Below are 21086 nucleotides of genomic sequence, written 5' to 3'. Positions count from 1 at the left end.
AAAAAGAATCAATGGTAAAGTTATACCTTGTTTATCAGTTGTTGGGGGAAAATGGAAGCTAATACTGAAAGCCAAAAGTTGAGTATCTTTTTATTGTAATCGTCTATCATCTTCTGTATTCTAATATGTTGTGTGTGGGTGTGTTTATGTGTATATATTTACACACCTGCACGTGTACACACACATATGTATATTATGCTGTATTTAGTATAGCACATAGTGAAAGGTATTGCTGATAGCAGCAATATTGATGAGGTAATTAATTGGACAGGGCATTGATTGTAATAAGTACTACTGTTCTTGTTGCTTGAAAGATGAAGCATTTAGTGTCACTGCCTTTTCCCAGATTTCTAATTTTGTGTGCATTTCTAGTGTTTTTCTATCCACGTCAGTGTGTGGCACTGAGACACTGACTTACCCAATCCCATGCACTTCAAACCTTCCATAGGTAGTTACTTTTGTAGCACACTGTGAAACAAAGATGATGCTTCTGAAGTGCCAAAGGTGTAAAAATCCAAATGCTCTGATTAGGAATTACTGAAAAGTCAACATTTGTTTCCACTGTAGCCTTCTGCTAAATAATTTAAACTTTCTCTCATTTTAGCATTATTTTTTAAAGTCATGCTGACTCAAATAGCTGAAAACTTTGCACATTTTTTTTGCTTATAGGTGAGACTGAGTATCATGGGATGTAAGGAAATAAGCAGTTTGTAAATGTGTATAAAAGAGACCAAGGAAAAAGAGAAAAAGAAGAGTTGGTAACAACTTAGGGAAACCAGTTTGAAATTGATTGAATGACAGGAGGGCATTAGTTATGAAATGCCCATTAACTCTCAGTAATGTTAGACCAGCCAATATATTTGAACATCAGTTGACTTCATCGGTAAGACGATAAATATACCAAAAAAATTAGAAAAATTGATAAAGTGGACTTTATAGTGTTTTATACAATATTGTAATTGCTCACCAAGCTCAACATAAACACAGACTCTTCAAAACTCTTAAGCCGTTGCCTTATAGCTGTAGGGGCACTCCCGAACAGGTTTTCAAGGTGTGGAAACATCAGCATAACAGTAAATTTGATAATGTTGAGCTGTATATTTCAAGTATTTTGCTCATTGATGAATATAGCACTTTTGTTGACACAGCTTATGATTCTTGTAAAATAATTTTTTAAAAACTGCAGATGCATATACTCAATTGCTTTGCTTGTCATGCGAAAGTCTGGCAAGTGTGAGTTTTTAAGTGTGCTCTGAAGATGGATATCTTTATTTACTTTCTATGGACCAGCAACATGACTCTGACCTACTGTTTACTGTTTGTCATGTGAATTTCAAAATTAAAAAACCCAAAGTGTTTGTAATTTTTCTCAGTTGCTTGAGAGCATCATTGGCACTAATGTTTCCCTTAATGCTCTGCTCACTCCTGCAATCAAAAGTGACATCCTTTAGAATGAAACACAGACAATTCCTTTCCTAGGTTACAGGAAACACTGAAAGCCCGAACCAGGAAATTCTGGAAAGAGAAGGACCTTTGCTTTTCAAACTTGTGTGTGTAAGGTTGCTTTACTTTGAAATGTTTTTCTGCTCACTCCAGGCTTATCTAAAAGAGTTATGGAGGAAGGACACAGAGCAACTTAAGTTCATCACACAGTTGTTAAAAAGATAAATTAGGTTTGAAAATGAACAGAGAAGTGACATCATCCTGACAACTTAAAGTCCTGAAGTAGTGTGTGGTTGTGTACATATTAATTGAGTACTTCTTAAATGTGGCTTGTATTCTGGCTGTATTCTTAATAGTTATTACTGGGTTCTGACCCAGAGATCACATTTACTGCTGTCATTGCAGATGTCAATTTTGCAATTTCTTGACTGCTACTCTAAGTTAATGGTGAAATATTATGAACTTGATTTGATTCATTGTCGGACGTGTAAAGATATGAACAAGCTGCTGTGAAAGCTTTGGTAACTGTCTTGTGTTTGTTACTCTTTCAGTGAAGTTGAATGCTGAACAGGTTTAGGACCAAGGGAATCTTTTCCATTGTGTTGACTTTCCCAGTATTGGCAGAGTGCTTTACATATACCATGCAAAGGTCTTAAATCAGATGGAAGCATTGTGTCAAGGGAAGCATGTGAATAGTACTTGAATAGTTACATGACTTGAGGACAAAACCAAGCAGAATTGTGCCTGAAGAAACAAAAATATTTCCAAAAATTAGACCCTGAACGTTGGTTTAAAGGTTGTGTCCTTTGAAAGGATTTGAAGCAGTTTAGGTGCTTACGTTGCTCTAGGGACTTTTGAGTACTGTGAGGTTTTAAGGAAGGCTAAGTATTCCAGGAAGTTTAAGAGCTTATGGCATCGTAAATATTTAAGATGATTTAAAAGGTTATGTCCTCTTTAGTATTTGAGTTGGATTAAGTGCTTATATTGCCTTAAGGACTTTTTCCTTTTTTTTCCCTAAAAGGAACCTGGGAAATTAAATGCAAAACCCCCCTATATGTCATCAGCACTGTTTGGGCTGAATTTGAGAAATGCAAAATTCTAGGTTTCAATAACAGCATTAGCTTGACCACACTACATATGCATCAAAGATGGACAGAACAATGGGGAGTGTCTAGGAAAACACTGGATATGAAATCCAGAAGCAATTGTTTTCAATACTTTGACAACCTATGTGTTGGGAAATTTTTTTTCTTCTGCTTGTTTTGTATGATCTGGTAAAGATCAAATAGATAATCAGGATAGAATCAGATTATGGAAATAAAAAGAAACAATTTCATCTTAGAAGGTAAAGAGCATATTTAATTCAATATTAAAGAAAATAGGAAGCCATTTAGCTTCACTTTGTAGTGCAGCTGGTGTTTTACTTTGCTACTATTTTACGTCAGTGGTAAGGAATGATGAATATTATATGTCTAGGTCTCAGAAGCTTTTTTTTTTTAAATTATCAATTTTTGTATTTATTCTTGTCTTCTGAGATGCCTTGCGTAAATTCTTCACTAAAGTGTACTTGCATATTTTTTGAATTTTCTATGCTTCTACATTCCTGAAAAGTATATTTTCTAGTTTTTTATTTTATTAACCAAACACATGTTGTCATTCATTAACCAAACAGTTCTCATTGCATAAAAAACAAATAGCACTGTTTATTCAATGTATTCTATGCTGCCTCAAATAAATGGGCATCGGTCCATCAGTCCAAACTCACATTTTTCTCGTGGGTCTCTAGTACCCCAGTGGTGCTGCTCAGTTAATTCAGTACAGTTACAGTAGTTGCATCTGCTGTTGCAGGCTGTTCTGACACAGCACTCAGTGCCAGCCATCTGGGCCATATCTGGTGGTCCCATGGGGAATACATGAGACCCCACCTGGAGTACAGTGTCGAGCTCTGGGGTCCTTAACACAGGTAAGACCATGGACCTCTGCAGAAGAAGCGCAGCTCAAAAATTTTCAAAGGAACAGAACACTTCTGCTATGAAAAAAGCTGAGAGACCTGGGGTTGTTCAGCCTGGAGAAGGAAGGTTCTGGGGAGACCTTATTGTGGCCTTCAATTTTTAAAGAGGGCCTGCAAGAAAAATGGGGACAGGACTTTTTACCAGGGCCTGTTATAGCAGGACAAGGAGTAGTAATGGTTTTAAACTAAAAGGGTCGATTTATAGATATAAGGAAGAAGTTTTTTACAATTGTGGTGGTAAGACACTGTCACAGGTTGTCCAGAGACGTGGTAGATGCCCCACCCCTGGAAGTTTTTAAGGCCAAGTTGGATAGAGCTCTGAGCAAATTCATCTAGTTGAAGATGTCCCTATGCATGGCAGTGGGGTTGGAATGAGATGGCATTTAAAATCCCCTCCAACTATTCTATGATTCTATGGTCCTATGGCATGTATACTGTGTTCTGGCAGGGACAACATCAGCAGAGCAGCCCTGCTCTTCCATGGTGATGTGCTGGTGATGTACCTGCCAAAATGTTGTCTGCACAACATGAAATGCATGAGCTAACATGCCCCTTGATGTCATCTTCTCACTGATCATGCTGTCTAGACAAAAAATCTCTTTACCAGTCGAGGCAGAAGAATAGCATCTACAGTAACAGAGGTAGAAGGGGAGGGTAACCTGAAGCCTTTATGACTGGGCATGTATTCATAAAGCCTGCATTCAGCTACATGGGTGGCATGAGTGAGTTGTCTAAATGTCCTGAGAAAGTTAACTGATAATATCCCATCAAGTCAAAATATTCTTTCAGTTATGCCAATAGTACTGAAATACTGGTGGTAGTGCTGACTCACTCTGTCCCAGCAGTTATTGCCAAGAATCACCAGCAGTTGGTAGTACAACGTGTTCGAATGTGAGATGGTCAGAACTGAGTGGCTGGCATCTTTCAGACTGTGTCTGTGGCTCTCTGTTATGTCTTAATGCAGAGCTGAAAAAAATCTGGTGAAGACAGTTGAGAATGGGATATAGTTCAAAACAGGTCTAAGTGCAGTGACTAAGCTATTGTTACTGTGTGATGCCATGCAATCAAGTGATTATGTTTTTTAAACTGGGTTTGGTGTAATTGTGAGTTCGGCTGCTTCAGAACTGACTCATGGTGTTTAGTAACTCTTCAAAAATATTAAAATATGTGTACAACTTTAAATATATTTCCTCTTATTTTTGGTAAATACCTCATGGAGCAAAACCCAATGTTTTTCTGTCTCTCTCAAACGTAGCATCATCTGAAAATTTTAAAAGTACAGTTTCTATATGAATAACCTTTTGACCATCCAAGTTATGAAAGAAAATACCAGTGCACCAGACCAGGATGGACCCCTGTTGAGCCTCATTCATAGTATCCTTCTTTGACTCCTAGTCTCTACATCAAATTTTTGAACACATTTTGTATTAGCCATAAAATAGTTTAATTTAGTCTTTGTTTCCTTTGCTTTTTATGAGTCATCCACTTCTTTTTATGTGTCATCCACGGCTTCTTTTCTGTTAACAAACTATTTTTCTATTGAAGAAGAAATTTAATCGACTTGCCATATTTTGCTCATGACTTTATTGACAGGTGTTTATTTTCTTGTTGTAAAAAAAAAATAAAATCTTTTTGGTCTTGTTTTTCTCAAGACTATTTCAGAAACTGAAACTAATTGAAAAAAATGTCATTCCTTACCTCCTTTTATTTCACATTTTTATGACAGGGACTGGATTTTTCCCTTTTCATTTTTCTGGATGGAACTCCATCTATTCTCCAAAATTCTGAAAAGTCTCTAATGCCTCTAAAAGAATTTCAATTAATTCTCTTGGACTCCCTTTCAGTGTAGTTAAATGTCCCTACCTATTGAGTCAATGCAGCTATTTGTGGGAATAAGAGGCAGAAACCTTGGTCACTGGTTTGAGTTAAACATAAATTTCAAAAATAAAGATAATTTTAAACTTTCAGAATTTCACTGATTTGGTTTTGAGTTGCTATAAATGACATATTAGCAAAATTTCAGCACAATCAGGCGTTGGAGGCATTGGAGTGTGGCATTCTTCTGCTAGCCTCACAGCACAAGCCAACATCATGTTTCTACCTAACCTAAGTATAAGCTTTGTTAGGCTGAGCTCATCTGACAGCATCTAACTTACTGAAATGTCTCTTTGTCTGGTTGGTCTGCTATACTGTTAATTTTTTTGTCCCTTTTGTCACTAATATTATCTATCAGATTGTGTATTTGTCTCATATCAAACACTAAGAAAAATATATTTGTCTTTGATTCTTCTGCAGATAAGCATGTAGATTCTTTCTTGAATTTTCCTATTACTATTAAGAAATGTAAAACATTCTTTCTTGCTACTATTTTTTAAAGTTATATTTCACTTTCTGGTTTTGCTCTTATGAATGAATTTTCCCCCTGTACTGTCATGTTTTTCTCTTTTGCCTACTTGCATTCATGGACCTGTACTTTCCTTAAGTTGCAGGTCCTTGAAGAGCTTATGATGTAGCCTTTTTCAATGTTGACTTAGTTTGCTCTTATGCCTTAAATGTTACTCCTTTGTGGAACTGTGATCTCTCTTGAACTCTTTCTACTTCTCTTCCATTTACATTTCACAGGATCTTGACCACCAATTCATTTATACAAGTCCTTTTCTGCAATCTCCATTGACTTTATTCTCCTAGTCTCCCCTTTCCTTTCCATCCTTTAAAATGGGAATTCTCTCATGTTATGGTTTATTTCAATCAAGCTGCCCTAAATTTTCATGTTTTCTGTGAGTTGAAGGTTGAAGTGTAATCTAAAATATTTTTGCTTTGAATGTTTTCCTCAGTTTCTTTACTAAAAAATGGTTGCTGACACATTTCTGGATAGCATGTGTTCTGCTGTCTCCTTTCCAGAAAGATGACCAGATAGTTAAAGTTCCCTGTTATTGCCAAGCTTTGCTCATACTTCATTGCACTGTTTGGTCACAAAAAACCCCTATAATTTGTGTGATTTTTTTCTGAGAAGAGAAAATACAGTATGCTATGCAATAGATAAATGACTGTGCTGGATGTACAAGCAACCAAATGTCAGCAAATATGTGAATTTATCTTTTTATACTGCATTGGTAAACAGACTCAATTTCAGCCCATAGTTCTTCTGACCACATCTAAAAACAAGCCTTTTTGAAAATTAGAGATGGTGCCAGAAACAATTATGAAAGTGATTTAAGAGCTTGAAAATTGCCCTGCCGTGAAATATTTAAGATCAGTCTGTTTACCTTATCAAGAAGATGTTTGAGAAATGACTTAATTACAGCATGCCTTCACAGAGAGAAAATCTGGTGCTCTAGAGAGCTCTTTAATCTAGTACAGAAAAAGAAAGTATGACATGAAACAATTGTTTTAGCTAAAATAGAATTTATTCTTCAATCAGCTGTAAGTGTTTGGGTTCAATAATAAGGTAAGTCTACGAAATTATACAGTCTGTGACATTATAGGAATTCAGACATGATGATCTAATGCTCCTTTCTGACCTTCAACTCTCTTTAATGCATGTATCTTCTCAACTTCAGCAACTCTGCAAAACACATGGCCCTCTTCTTGGCAACCTTGACAGCCAACAGAAGAGAAATACACTTGGACTGGGAGGGACGTGAAGGATAAGATAAAAACCAAGCCGGGGAGAGGAGAGTTCCATTTAAAATAACTGTGGTTTGTTATCTGGGGATCTGATTTCAAAAGGCATTTTCTAAATTTGTGACTGGTTTCTATTTTCTTATTCTAGGTGGAGGGCCCCTTCCAGAAATAGTTACTCTTGGTAGTTCATTTGTACTTTGATTTTACATTTAATTGCCCTCTGGATGAGATATGTTGCTCATTTGGCCAACTTCTAGTGGGCTTTGTTGGCTTTTTTGTTTAAGAAAAATTCAGAAATATGATACAAGACTTGATATCTGGAACACAGAGATCATTATTGAGTTCTTCTGTCATAGGTTATAGAAGTGTGTTGTCTTTGTCTTGTTATTGTCTTTTACAATATTAAAATGTTAACTCCCTTCAATCAAAACTGTAGCAACTACCTTTTACCCAGTGCAGTAACAAAGCTATGGGCTACCCATTGGGTTAATTTTGTTTACTTGCAGGAGTAGACAAGTCAGCAGGGCACTCCTCCTGGAATTTGAAGAAAGAAAATACTTCTGTTAGGAGGTTACAAGACACTTGCATCACAAATGTCCTAACTGAGAAACCATCACAAACACCCCTCCCGCACCCAAGGGTTAACATTTTGGCTTTGAAATGGACCTTAGGCTAAAGTTTGATATTGCATTCCTCGACCCTATACCAGATTTCTTTGTCAGATTTCTTTTAATCAGTCATGTTTTAGGATGTGTAAAAGGTAGACAACATTACACTAATGCTTTCATATGGATCCACAGGTTTGAAATTTTTGTGTCAAAAGAGGAATGACTGTTTTTGGGCAAATTTCCATTAAGTTTGGGGAAACTGTCATGATGAACAGATTATCCCATGTTTACTTTCCACATACCTTTTGATTCTTTCCACATAAACAATAAATGGAAGTACCTTTAGGTATAAACAGTTTCTACTATTGTGGCATCTAGATGCCACCAGAGCGGTGTCAGCAATGAGATACGTTTAAGAAATCTAGACATGATCTTATAACATTCTTGAAAATGAGTTGTAAGACCCCAAGTCTTGAGCTACAAGGTTACTGAAGGGGTTTTACTTTAAAAATATACAAGGCTCCCAACAATATCCACCCTCTGGATTATTAGAGGAGCCATCAGTTCTTTTAACACTTCAAGAGAGAGCACAAAGGATAAAAGTTGAACACATTTTCTCAAGAGGTGCTTTTAGTGCTAAACTTTAGAAAATAAGGGATCTTGGCAAAAGTTTAAAGGGGAACATACAACCAAAATAAGGCATTCTGCAAAGCATTGACTTAACACATGCTAACACATACAACTTGTCAAAAATCTAGCCCATCCAGTCCTAAATTACCCAAAATTTTAAGAAAGGAGATTAGGAGATGAAGAAGAAATAAAGAAAGAGAGAGAAAAAGAGAATATAGCTACCATCCCTAGATCCAGTGTAGATCCAACTACAGGAGTCTACAAGATGGATGGTTGGAACGTGTGATCTCATGTCTTTGTTTTAATCTGCTGTGGTCCCCTGTGGCCATCCTACCCAGGCTGGGCTTCTGACTTGGCCAGTGTGGGGCTCCAGGGCAGGGTGAGGGGTGGTGCTCCCAATGTCTGAGCCAATCTAGTCTGGGTTAGGGGCTCCCCGGGCCGTGGTGTGGAACAGTGCTCCCGGGATTGCTTTGGACTGACAGCTGCCACGGGGTTTTCCCCTGAGACTCAGCAGCTGGAGTGTGGGATAGGGCATTACCTCACCTCTGTGAAATTTGAGCTATCCCTTCCCCCCCACAAACACACTTGAGCTGATCCGAGCCAATAATTAATATAATAATCTAGTGTCTCACATGAGGCATCACTGATCTTATGCAAATCACTAGTAAAGTGCTTTTCTTCACAACAATTGATTTCATCATGTCTATTTTAAGATAATTTTCAGCAAGTCTTTCTACTGATTTTGCTCTTGTAAACCCTGACATTTACTCTTGAGGACGGTCCTGTGCAGGACTAAGAGTTGAACTTGATGATCCTTGTGGGCCCCTTCCAACTCAGCATATTCCATGATTCTGTGATTTTCTCACCTTATTGGTAAAAGAATAAGACTAAGAGTTGTTCCACTTCATTTACTTGAAAAAAAGCTAAACGATATCACGGGTAAACTAATGATTTTTTTTTAGTTTTTATTTTTTTTACAGATATTAGAAACTCATATCAAAATAATATGCTTTTCATAGAATCATAGAATAATCCTGAGTTGGAAGGGACTCACGAGGATCGTTGAAGTCCAACTCCTAGCCCTACAATGGACAGCCCACAGAATCACACCATGTGCCTGAAGCGTTGTCTAAACACTTGAACTCTGGAAACCTTGGTGCTGTGAACACTTCCCTGGGGACCCTGTTCCAGTGCCTGACCACTCTCTGGTTGAAGAACCTTTTCCTATTATCCAACCTAAACCTTCCCTGACACAGCTTCATACTATTTTGTTTGTTTTGTAGTATTTGCAAACATCTGCTTTGATGCCAGACTTTTTGTTTTTCAGCTTATTGTGTAACTTTTTAGAAAGAACAGCTGTGTGTCTCGCAACAACAACTGCCTATCTCCTGTGTCTCCCAGAGGACAGTCTTCTCACTCAAGGTGCTATGAGTGTATTTTATGTTTCGTTGCAAAAAGCAACAACATGGAATGGTTTAAAACCCCATGAATATCCTTATTATTGTGCTTTTTGATGTCCTGATGGAAAGATCAACAAGGAGAAACAGTACCACTGCACTCTTTATTTCAAAATTATCACAGTTTTTCCATTACAAGTTCTGCTTGCATTGGCTTGATTTACCATGGTCTTGAAGGCCACATCCTCCTTAGTGTTATTATGATCATCAGTGGCAGTTCTGTGGTCTGCTCTTTGGTGTTTATAAAAGTCATGTTAACACTGAAGCTTGACCAAGATTCATTACCACAGAGACAGTTTAAAAAAACCCCTAAAACCCAACGTTCTGTTTTTAAAAGACCGGACATGTCTATGTTTGATTGCGAACGTGAATAGCAAAGTTCCAACTTGAGATGGTCTGTGATTCTAAGGTGTTCAGTGGGGTGTTGATTGTACTGAAGCAGTACTCTTTACCTTTCTTCTAATTCTGAAATGAAAGTAAGGTGTCACAGTTTTGGGCACTCTTTTTATAGCATTTGTAGAACTCAGTGGTAGCATGTGACACAGTGCACCACTGACCAGCCTCCTTGGTGAATTGATCAGTGGGCTATGGCACAGCACATTCAGCTTGCACTGGTGCACATAACTGCTGAGGAGGTGTATCTTGCAGTTGCAGAGTGTGTGTGTCTGCAGGAGTGCAGTAAGAGGGGGGCTGTTGTCTTGCACTGACCTGTGCCTTGATTCTGTGTAGATGCATCGTCTGGAGATGATAGACGCAGTTTTTTATTCTAATTCTTGTCCCTCGCTCAATCTGAAGAAGCTGTGATTGTATCAAATGCCTTTATCTGGTCCATTCTCTCCCCAACATGATCAAGCTAAAGAGCCAAGCTCTTTTTTTTTCTTCCTATTTTTCTTTTTCTTTTTTTTTTTTTGTGCAGTGGCCAGTGGCTCATCCTCATTTGGATCAGTGTGGTGGGTGCCAGGTGCCCACCCAGCCACTCTATCACTCCCCTTCCCAGCCGGACAGGGAAGAGAGTAAGATGGAAAACAACTCATGGGTTAGGATAAGGCAGTTTATTACAGCAGAAGCAAAGCAAAAGCTTGTGCATGCAAAAGTGGAGCGAAAGATAACACGATTTATTCTCTACTTACCATCAACAGTGATGGTCGGCCACTCCCGAGCAGCAGGGCTTCAACACACGTAACAGTTCCTCAGCAAGCAGCCACTGGAGACAATGAATGCCTGCCTTGCTGCTCCTTGCCTTAGTTCTTATATCTGAGCTTCCCTTTGGTCAGCTTGGGTCAGCTGGCCTACTTGTACCCCCTCCCAGGATCTTGCCCTCAATTGAGGAAGGAATGTTACAGTGTTGGTGCTGTACTCAGCCAAAACACCAGTGTGTTATCAACACCCTTCTGGCTACCAAAGCACAGCACTGTGAGGGCTGCTATGGGGAAATGAGCTCCATCTCAGCCAGACCCAATACAATCAGTTAAGGATTACATTTGGAGTGTACATGTATCTCGACTGTTTCACAGTTTGGATCTGGCTATTTGCAGGTCCATTCTCCTGCTTTGAAACAGGGTATTGTGGCTAACTTAATGTGTGCGTGTGGGGAAGGGATCTTGGACAAGACCTAGGAATTTAGGTGTGCTTTGGGAATTACTTGGTTGTGTAGGCAGTACTGCACCTCATGTCTGAATTGTAATGAAGTTTACACTGGAACTAAATAGCTTGCTTTATAAAGCAAGGCCCAACTGCAATCCAAGCAAAACCGACTATTTTCATTTGGGTGTATAAATGGTTGGGTAACATTTATTTCAGATGTGAAAACTTTTATTTAAGAGCAGTTGGTTACATCTTAATGTAATCCTCATCTTAAGAATCTCAGATATAGCTAAAGTCAATAATAAAAGTCCTATTACTTAGTATGTCTGTATTCAATGAATAAGGTTGATCTGCCTTCAGTTCAGAAAGTTGAATACATGTGTGTTCAAAACCAAGACAGTCCTTATTAGAACTACAGATGCCAACAAGATTATCTAGATCACTGTGCTTGTATCTATCAAGTTAACTTTTAGTTTGTGGGTGTTTGTAGGAACTCTAGATGCAGCAGTAGAGGTTAATAAAAAGTGGGAGGTGAAATATGAATTTTCAAGGTTCTATCATTCTCTCAGCATAGTTTGGTGCTTCTGATGTGATTTGTGGTTTGGTTTGTGGTTTGTTTTAGAGGGCTCCTTCCATTTCCTCCTGTGATTCTTTCCATAGAAATATAGTTGTAGTTGCACCAAAGAAAGAATGGCACTCTCTGAGATTTGACTGGTTCATTTGTGTCAGTTGTTTACAAAAGGTGATTAATTCTGTAGGGAAATACTCCTGTAAATTTTCTTTTTCTATTGCAGTTTTCAAAGCTGTGAAAAAAATGGTGCAACACTTCCATAACATTAAATTTGAGAAATAATTGCACTTGGCAGTTTTTGTTTGCAGCAATGCACGAAAGGCTGAAGGCTTTTGTACAGTTCAAAGAGCACATTCCACAGATCTAGCAGTTGTCGATTGCCTGCAGGGATCATTTGAATTTTCAAGGAATAAAAACATCAGAGTAATGCCCAGACCATTTGGTTGTATACTTTCAGCTCTATCTTTTTAAATTTCACCTGTATGAAAAGTTACTTGGAAATAAACTGTATACAAATGTGGCACACCTTAATGTCTATTGAAAGACCTTGTGTCAAATCTCATTGCTTCTGTTTCTTTCTTATTCATGCTTAATAGTGTAGAGATTAATATGAAAAATAAGATAAATGAGGAATGCCATTGTTCAAGCACATGGGACTGCTGAAACTAGATAACAGCAAAGGGAAATCCCTTTACATTTGGATCCTGTAGTTATTTGTCAGCTTATTACATTAGCCAAACTGTACAAGATACTCCGTGTTACTTCACTGTAGTATAGCCCTGGTCACAAAGGTAAAGCCTCTCATGTGGTCTGCCAAACCTGGAAAACTTGCCAGCTCCTATATCACACTGCAGCTCTGTCACTCTCCAGAAATCTGTTGATTGTCACTGTGTGTCCGTCTAAAGCTTCTGCTTATCTAACAGGAGGTGATATGAATATTTTTACACTATGTATCCTAATAGGATTTTTAATGAAGTATTCCATGGTATTTCTCAGGGAGAATTTTTTTTTCTATTGCTAGGTGTTTATCTTTATTTGTTTTGTCTGTAGGTTGTTGCACAGTTCCAAAACTCCAAAGTCCTGTTTTCTGTCATGTACACAAGTTTGAAGCTAAGAAGGCTTACTCTGAAGCACAGATAGTTTTTGTCCCATCATTCATACTAGTTGTGTGGTTTGTGTTGCAGAAACCTCTCTCTCCTCCCTCCCTACAAAGTGCAGTGCCTTGAGCTGAACCTGTACCCTGATCTGTTGGCAGAGTTCTTAGGGTGAACCTTCTCAGACTTGGTGCCAACGCGCCTCACCTGAATCTGCATAGCTATTCAAGATCACTTGATCAGTGCCACTTCAGTCAGTTTTTTGATAGTTAAAAACCTTAAAATCCTCATTTTAGGTTTAAGAAATTAAGGTATATCTTGTATGTCCCACTTTCACTTGCACAGTATTGCATTATGATAGCCATCATAGGCAATTCTTGCTGGAATGGTTTAATGTCACCTGTTACTGAGAAGTGATATAAGTACATGTAGAAAAGAAAGAAGAGAATTAAGAAATAAAACCAGTTGATTCTATAAATCAGTTAAGTAACTGTAAATTAAGTAAAATTAAAATACTTGTTATGACATTTCTGTCCCCTCTCTTTGTATGGAAGTATTACAGTTATTGATTTAGTATTTTCTTATATGATGAATATATGATGTTTTGTTGTACAATAATACATCTTACTGAAAATCAGTGAGGCAAATGTGGGGTAAAATTACTATGGTGAAAATTTCAGATTCTTTGGATTATTTGAGATTGTACATACTTCCTTAGTAAGAATGATTTTGTTTTAATGTTAAGCATAGGTCTTTTTCACTTTAAAGAATGAAGAATAATCTTGTAATGAAGTTGAAAGAACAGAAAGGCGGAATCGACTTGATGATCTTAACATCACTCTAATAAGTAGACTGTTGGATTCACAGAGATGACCACTGCAGTTTTGAGATGGATGCTGGAACTGCTACACCATGGGGATGTAGCCTCCCTCTGCCCTGTGAAATGTGGTTGGATGTAAAAGCTCCAGCTCCTAGAACAACTGCTTGATGCAGAAGCCCTTATTTCAGCCAGCTGAGGTCTTAAGAGCACTGTAGGGCACTGTCACCACTTGGAAATAACTACACAAATCCCAGTAGTCTGTTCTCAACTCTGCAGAAGCAAATATATATGTTTTTATGAAATCAAGAAGTGGGCTGAAATCAGTCGACTAAAAATGACTTTATAATGTTCTTCTAAATGAGAGGTACTTTACACAGTTAGAAGTAGTTATATTTACAGAAGAAAAGTAAAGCAGTTGTTCATCTCTAACGAGGGAAATGGTTTGTATTTCATTACTAAGAAACCCCTTAGTCTTTGTAATATGACTGTTTTAATTAGTACTTTCTTCTTCAAAAATGTGCTTCTATGGGTGTCTCTCAGTATCAAGTGATCAAAACCAATAAAATAAGAATGATTTCAAAAAGAAAGGGTATGATCAGTATTCCATCTTCTGAACTCAAACTCATTAATTTCTTTCTGGGAAAAGACAGGTGGAAAGTCCTTAACAAAGTGTGTTTTGAAATGAGGAAGTGCCACAGGTGCTCAGTCAGGTAGATATTTCATGAAACCAGCATCTGAACAAGGCTTCTTGCACAAATGTTATGAGCAGGGGATTTGCCTTGTATAGCTGTTTGAAATCATGTAATGGAAATAGTACTGGAACTTGGAATAAGAAGGTAGGACAGCAGGACAGTAAGGGATTCCCTTGTGAATGCACTGAGTGCTTTTTCTTAGGTAAATACCAGTTCCTTTTACCAGCCTGTCTCATGCTGTGCTTTTGTCCTGGGGCAAACAAATAGATTATTATTATTATTATTATTATTATTATTATTATTATTATTATTATTATTATTAATAATAATAATAAATAAAATAGTCTCTTAATTTTGTTAACTACCCTTTTTTCCCTCCGATTTTTAGTCATTTCTATGTTGTTGTCTTCAGCTCCTCATTGCGTACTTGTTCTTCTCCCCATTTCTTGTTTCCTATACCTGAGAAGTATGCTGTTCTAAGTTCTCTCCTCTTTCATCCTTCTCCTCCTTTTATCTGGCTCCCTACTGGAAACATGAGCATTACTGACTGTACTCTCTCTTTCTCTGTGCTGGGGTTTCTCATTTTTCCAGCCTCCTTCTGGCAATTTGCATTGTAGGATGCAAGCTTTCCATTTAGAAAATAAATTTGTTTTGCTTTCAGTATCTTAGGTACAGAAAACCTTAGAAATATGGAATGTGAAAAAAATAGTAATGCTGTCTATCTGGGCTTGCTAAAGACAGTCACATTGACACTGACACAGATTTGTGTGGTGCCTCTGACCCCTGAAGCTGTCCCACTATGCATATTTGCTTGCTTTCTAGTCTCATGTTTCCACTTTCTTACATCTTCCCTCAACATCTCATTCATCCTCAGTCCATTTTGTGCGCAGCTTACATTCACAGAAGCTATACTGAACTGTACCTGCTGCTGCAGTTACTCTCTCATTTCTTCTTTTCACATCTAAACTCAGCATTTCTGAGGGTACGACTGCTCTTGGAGTTTTCTTCTTACAGAGCTATCACAGTTATTTTGCTGCAGTCCTTTCTCTCAGCTGCAGTTAGGGTGTTTTAAAAATAAGACTCTGAACCACGTTTCTATTAATACTCATCTTAGGCACCCTCTATAAATTTTGTCCTATTTTGTTTTGTGAAATTTTATGCTGTTCCAGAGCATTTTCCAGCATTTTTTTGTGTTCAACATCTCTTTGATGCATCTTTCATTACTTGTAATGAATGTAAAAAGTTTTCATTTAAGGGTTTCTGTAAAGTCCTTCAGGAAATACTATCTATTGAAGTTGTAAATTGTTAGGAAAAGAACTGCAAAAATGTGAGAAAAAAACTTCTTTCTGACCTCTTTATTTCTGAAAGTGACAGTCTGTTGGTATTTGTAATATTGCAACACTGTTATATTGCACACTAGTAAAAGATAATTTTAGATTTGTATATACAGAATATATGTACGCTGAGAAAACTTAAGAAATTTAAAACCAGAATGATATATAGCCATATTTGGAAAGATATTTGGTAAGATACAATATGCTCATACCAATGCCCTAGCTAGGTGTATATGAAAAATGAATATTCTATCCTGTATCAGTTTTAAGTGCACAGTCCTAGTATGTGTAATCCGGGGAATGGTTTAGTGTGTGTATGAATGCTTTACTTAGTTTATTTGCTGTATTAGTTGAAAAAAGCATGCTGAATTAAGTTTCTGAAAAGCTTTTTGCTTATTTCACTGACCTTGCATTCTGGCTCCCTGATCCAGGGCAATCCAACCTAAGGATATTAGATAAAGTTACACTAGTCTTAAAATTAGAGTCACTTCTTCAGAAATAATCCTATCAGGAATACACTTCACATATTGTTTCACTGTAAGTGCATCTCTTCTTGGGCCATGTATTATTTTGGGGTCCAACTAATTGAACATGTGAGATTAGCTATGTGAAGAATGAAGAATTAATTTCTGTGTAGTTATGAAGTCATTCATCTGCCATAGTTCAATTAGTCTCCTCAGTCATCTGAAATGAAAAACACTTGTTCATTAGGCTTGCAAAAAAAAAAAATATGTCCCAGCACATTGCGGTACAGAGTTACTGTATGTGTGCAAACAGCATTCTACACAGAACTGTTAATTGCACTGTGTGGGACATCTCTGTTTTCTGATGAGTTCATGTGATTAAATTTCACATTTTACAGCACTTTTTTTCTATGGGGGCTAAAGTTTTAAGCTCAAAGATACTGCTTATGGACAAGTTGTCAAGCAATTTGAAAGTTGTGCTGTTATCTATCTGCAGTGTTCTGCTTTGCAAGCCTTCTGTCTAAGGAGGGGTAAATGGACCTGTAAGTTTTAGAACAAAAAACATTCAGAAGAATCTCTGGTGGCACAGATGTTAATAGGTGTGATCTTCATCTTGAGGATTTTTATTGTGTGGGTGTTTTTGTAAATTATTTTTTAATTGTTAATGTACAAGAGTTTCTTTATCCTCTTTTTTGTAACAGTGGAAAAAACTGACCAAGGTCAGTTGTGTACAATGTGTACAACTTCAAAATAAATCTTTAAGTAATGAGATAGGGAAATGAACAAAACAGTGAAAATCACTGCAATGAATAAACAAGTTTAAACCTTATTTAATAGTAATTTTGTTGAAAGTGTGGTTAATTCTTACAAATCAAAAAGCTTGAAAAAAATATGACTGAATTCTTAAAAATTAAAAAGCTTGAAAAAATATGACTGAAGAAATCCAGTGTGTTTTCTGTAAATGATTACGGTGCTCATCCAGCCTTTCAGATTGCATGACATTTCAGTAAAACAAGGACAACTGGCTGATCTTACATCCTTCAGATTTGAAAAGGAAATTTTATAATTAGGGGAAGAGGTTATGTTACCTGCCTGGTTTACAGAGTGTTATGGAATGCATAAACAAAAAGTTGCATTAATGATCAGTTTTCAGCACAGTAGGGAATTAACAGTGGGTGATGCAAAATGGCAACACATGCTGAGAGGGAGCTTGGGCTACTTCTACTCATTGAAATTTTTCCTACTGAGTAATGACATGTAGGTGTTATTTTTGTTCTGTTCACATAAAATGTTTGTTCAATATATATTGTAATATCCAGAAAGAAAGAAAGAAAAAGATTGTGTATGTTTTGGCAAATATTCCCACAAATATTAGAATGTATTTAAATAAAGTGATATTATGCCTTCAGTTTGAGTAGCTTTTTTAGTCTGATTACCTCTTCTTACAGAAAATATTTAAGAAACAGAAAAGGTCCAGAAAAGGCCACTGAAAATTATTGGAGGCATGGAAATGATTTCGTATGAGTAGAGATTAAAAAGATTACTATTGAGAGCAGAGAAAAAGAAGAGGTTACATAGTAAGTGGTATGCAAAATGATAAATAATATGGAGAGGTAACATTTGAAAATCTGTTTACTTTTTCTAGTGAACCCGGGGAGTGGGAGATAGTCAAATAAATAAATAAGCAAATAAATAAAACAGGGATGGAATAAAATCAATACCTTTAAATGCAGGCTGTGTATGTGACAAAACTTTTACTTGCTTTGGGATGTTACTGGTTTAGAGAGAAAATTGGGGGACCTGGAGTAAATATTGAAATTAATAGTTAACAGTCTCCTAAGTTAGGTAATAGAAATAATAATAAAAAAATCACAATGTGTATAATATATAATGTTCAAAAGAGAATGCCAGCCTTGAACTGTCTTTGTTCTTCCTATCTACCAAGTTACATTTCTTCCAACTTTTCTCTATCCTGTCGGTCTTTACTGAGGTAAAAAAATATTTCCACTATAGTAAGAGCACATTTATTAGAAGTTTCTAATGAGATGATAACATTAATAGTAAATTAATTGTGTTTTATGAAGTCCAGTCAACCTGTTGGCTTTCTTTAACTGCTTGCCATACACTGCTTCTGGCTCCAAAATAGGCAGCTGTAAGCTTTATTAACCCTTCAGAAACTCTTAATGGTCTTTGTAATGAAGTTGAAAACTTACATAAAGTAGACAGACAAATTCCTTGAATTTTAATACAATTACTAATGAAGGGATTTGAAATTTTAAGTAGGAATGCATTTTATTCTTGGCTTTGCATATGCTGCATAAATAGCTGCATAAGAAATAATTGGTATTGCATTGCTTTGTATTTGTGTTCATATCATTAAAATGACTAAAACAGGAAAATTGTTGAATGATATTGTATATAATAGAAACAGAATTTAAAAATAGATCTTGTGTATTTATCTATTTCCTGGAGAAAAATAAAAGTTTTCTAACTTTCTATCTTTTTTTAATTAATTTCTAACTTCTTAGTTCCATTTTTTGATTTATTATATTCAAGTATTTTTCTCTAGTAGTTGCTGTTCCTTTCTCATAACTGAATGTCTTTTCTTTATACTGGCTTCTTAAATCCTTTTGCATTGCCTTTTGCCATTCTTTCTTTAATCTTTTCCCTTCTGTTTAATTTTTAAATCCATTGCCCTTTATCTTTTTTCAGTCTTTTTAGCTGCTCTCCTCTCCTCTCCTTTGATTCTCTCTTAAACATTACTGCTTCTTAACATTGTGTTCTTTATTGATTTTTCTTTCTTTTTGTTTTTTATCCTTTTAAAATTTTTCTGAAGTTATTCTTTACTATGGCATCACAGAAGGAAAAATTGATACAAATATTACCAGTGGAATTAGAAACAAATAAACACAGAAAGGATTCAGGTATGTTCAAGGGAAAGATGAAACGTTTCTCTGTTTACTGAAAATAAAAACCCTATTTACTTTTTAGTGGGCATTGAAACATTTTACCTGAGTCTTTTTTCCCTGATACCACATCCTGTGTTTCAAACTGAAAGCAATTATCATTTCAGTATTCCATGGTGCTATGTTCTAGATGTGTTTTTAACTTTCTCCATTCTGACATGCTTTTCTTGCATAGAAGTCTCCACAAGCTTTGTCTTGTGCTTTACAATTCATCTTTGTATCTGAATTTTTTTTGAATGTATTATTTAGAAAACAGCAGATCTCTCTGTAGTCTTTTATGGACTGTTTTTTAATTGTTTACATTAGAGAAAAAAAGATTTAATAGCTTAATACAAGCATTCTCTTAAATTAAACGACTAACATAGACATACCTCAGAATAACCAGAAAATATGTAATTAAGTTATTTACCCTATAGTTAGTTAGTATTACTTAATAACTTGGGCATTTTTAAGAAGGACACTTTTCATTTAATGTAAATAATAACGGTCTTCTGCAGGTCTGTTACAAACATCTTTTTTTAATTTTTAAATTACTCTGAATTACCTGTCACATGAATGGAGAATGAAGCCGGTATGTAGGAACATTTTGAGAATCTGGGAAAATTAAATACTGCAGAATATATTATGTTGCAATTTAAATACATTTTTGCAGGATTCTCCTATGCAGTTTTTTGTATGGATTAGTATACCACGATGGTGGTCTTAGCATTGCATAAGTTTCTAAATAAAATTTCTGTGTTACCATAGTCCTTGAACAGGAGAAGTTTGCCAAAGAAAAGGTTTGACTACTGTCTCTGTTTTTCTCCAGTGTCCTAAATTTTTGCACCTATGAGCAGGACTTACTGAGCCATTGTTCAGATCTGTGAGGAGTTGGGTAATGGAAATGAATTTAAATATTGGTGTAAAAGAAATTTAGATTTCACCAGAAGTGTGTAAAAACCACTGAGAATAAAAAATCAGCTGTACACTGCAGAACTGCTATGCAAGTGCATTTGTGGGTTTTCTCTGTCTTTAATGAAATAATGCCAATAGGAAAATGAAGCATTCCAAAAACAAAATTGGGAGTTTCAAATAAAAAACCAACCAAAACAGAAACATTTTTGAAAATGTTAAACTTTCAGTACTCCTGCACTGAAAGGGCAGCTGAAAAGCCCAGGATGAGATAATTTGCTGCCTGGGACAGGCATCAGAGTCTATGTCCTTTCCCTAATCATTTAGGTAGGATATCATCATCTGACAATGGGGTGTGTTTCTGACATTTCCAAAGTACTGCCAAGCTCCCCGAGCTGTTGGTGTGGCATGGTGCAGTGTCTGTGTACACTGGTGTGTGAGTATGGGGCTCTGTTTCCAGCTGCCACAGGAGCGAGCTACAGCAAGTGTCCTTCTGGCAGCGGTGCCTGTGTCCTTGGACACAAGGTTCTCATTCAAGCTAAATGACATTTGACTCAAATCCAGTAGTAGAAACGGTGGACTGGTTTTGATATGCAAATATTTATATCCCTGAGATTGTGTTATCCTATCTGATTTTAAAACATTACATGAAATAATGGAGAAGGAAGTGGAGATGATAAAGGTCTGCCCATGAAAGTTCACTTGTCAACTACTTTTGTGTATTTTTCCTGTCCAGGTTGTGGCTGCTACAATAACTTTTTCAGTTATTGAGAACACTGCAGAATCTGCAAAGATGTTGTGGCAGATGCTGCAGATGTTGCTGCTTCTTTGATGGAAAATACTGAAAACTCATTTTAGAGTTTGTTCTTGACTTTTTACCCTAAATTTTTTGTCTGG

General features: G+C 36.5%; 1 protein-coding gene and 1 long non-coding RNA gene across 6 annotated transcripts in view; one reads left to right on the top strand and one right to left on the bottom strand.

The window, feature by feature from the left end:
* The window catches only part of FOXP2 (forkhead box P2), a 407653-nt gene that overhangs the window by 71425 nt on the left and 315142 nt on the right, over positions 1 to 21086 (top strand). The gene's annotated exons all lie outside the window — the stretch shown is intronic.
* On the bottom strand, positions 6920 to 8651 carry LOC116786893. Its single transcript, XR_004357105.1, has 3 exons — positions 8539 to 8651; positions 7579 to 7612; positions 6920 to 7050 (listed from the first exon to the last, which is right to left on the bottom strand). It is a non-coding gene; the product is annotated as an uncharacterized LOC116786893 (long non-coding RNA).

Source organism: Chiroxiphia lanceolata, chromosome 5, assembly GCF_009829145.1.
Source record: "Chiroxiphia lanceolata isolate bChiLan1 chromosome 5, bChiLan1.pri, whole genome shotgun sequence".
NCBI classification, from domain to species: Eukaryota; Metazoa; Chordata; class Aves; order Passeriformes; family Pipridae; genus Chiroxiphia; species Chiroxiphia lanceolata.
The sequence above is the reverse complement of the archived record's forward strand: the minus strand, read 5'-3'. Positions and strand labels throughout refer to the sequence as shown.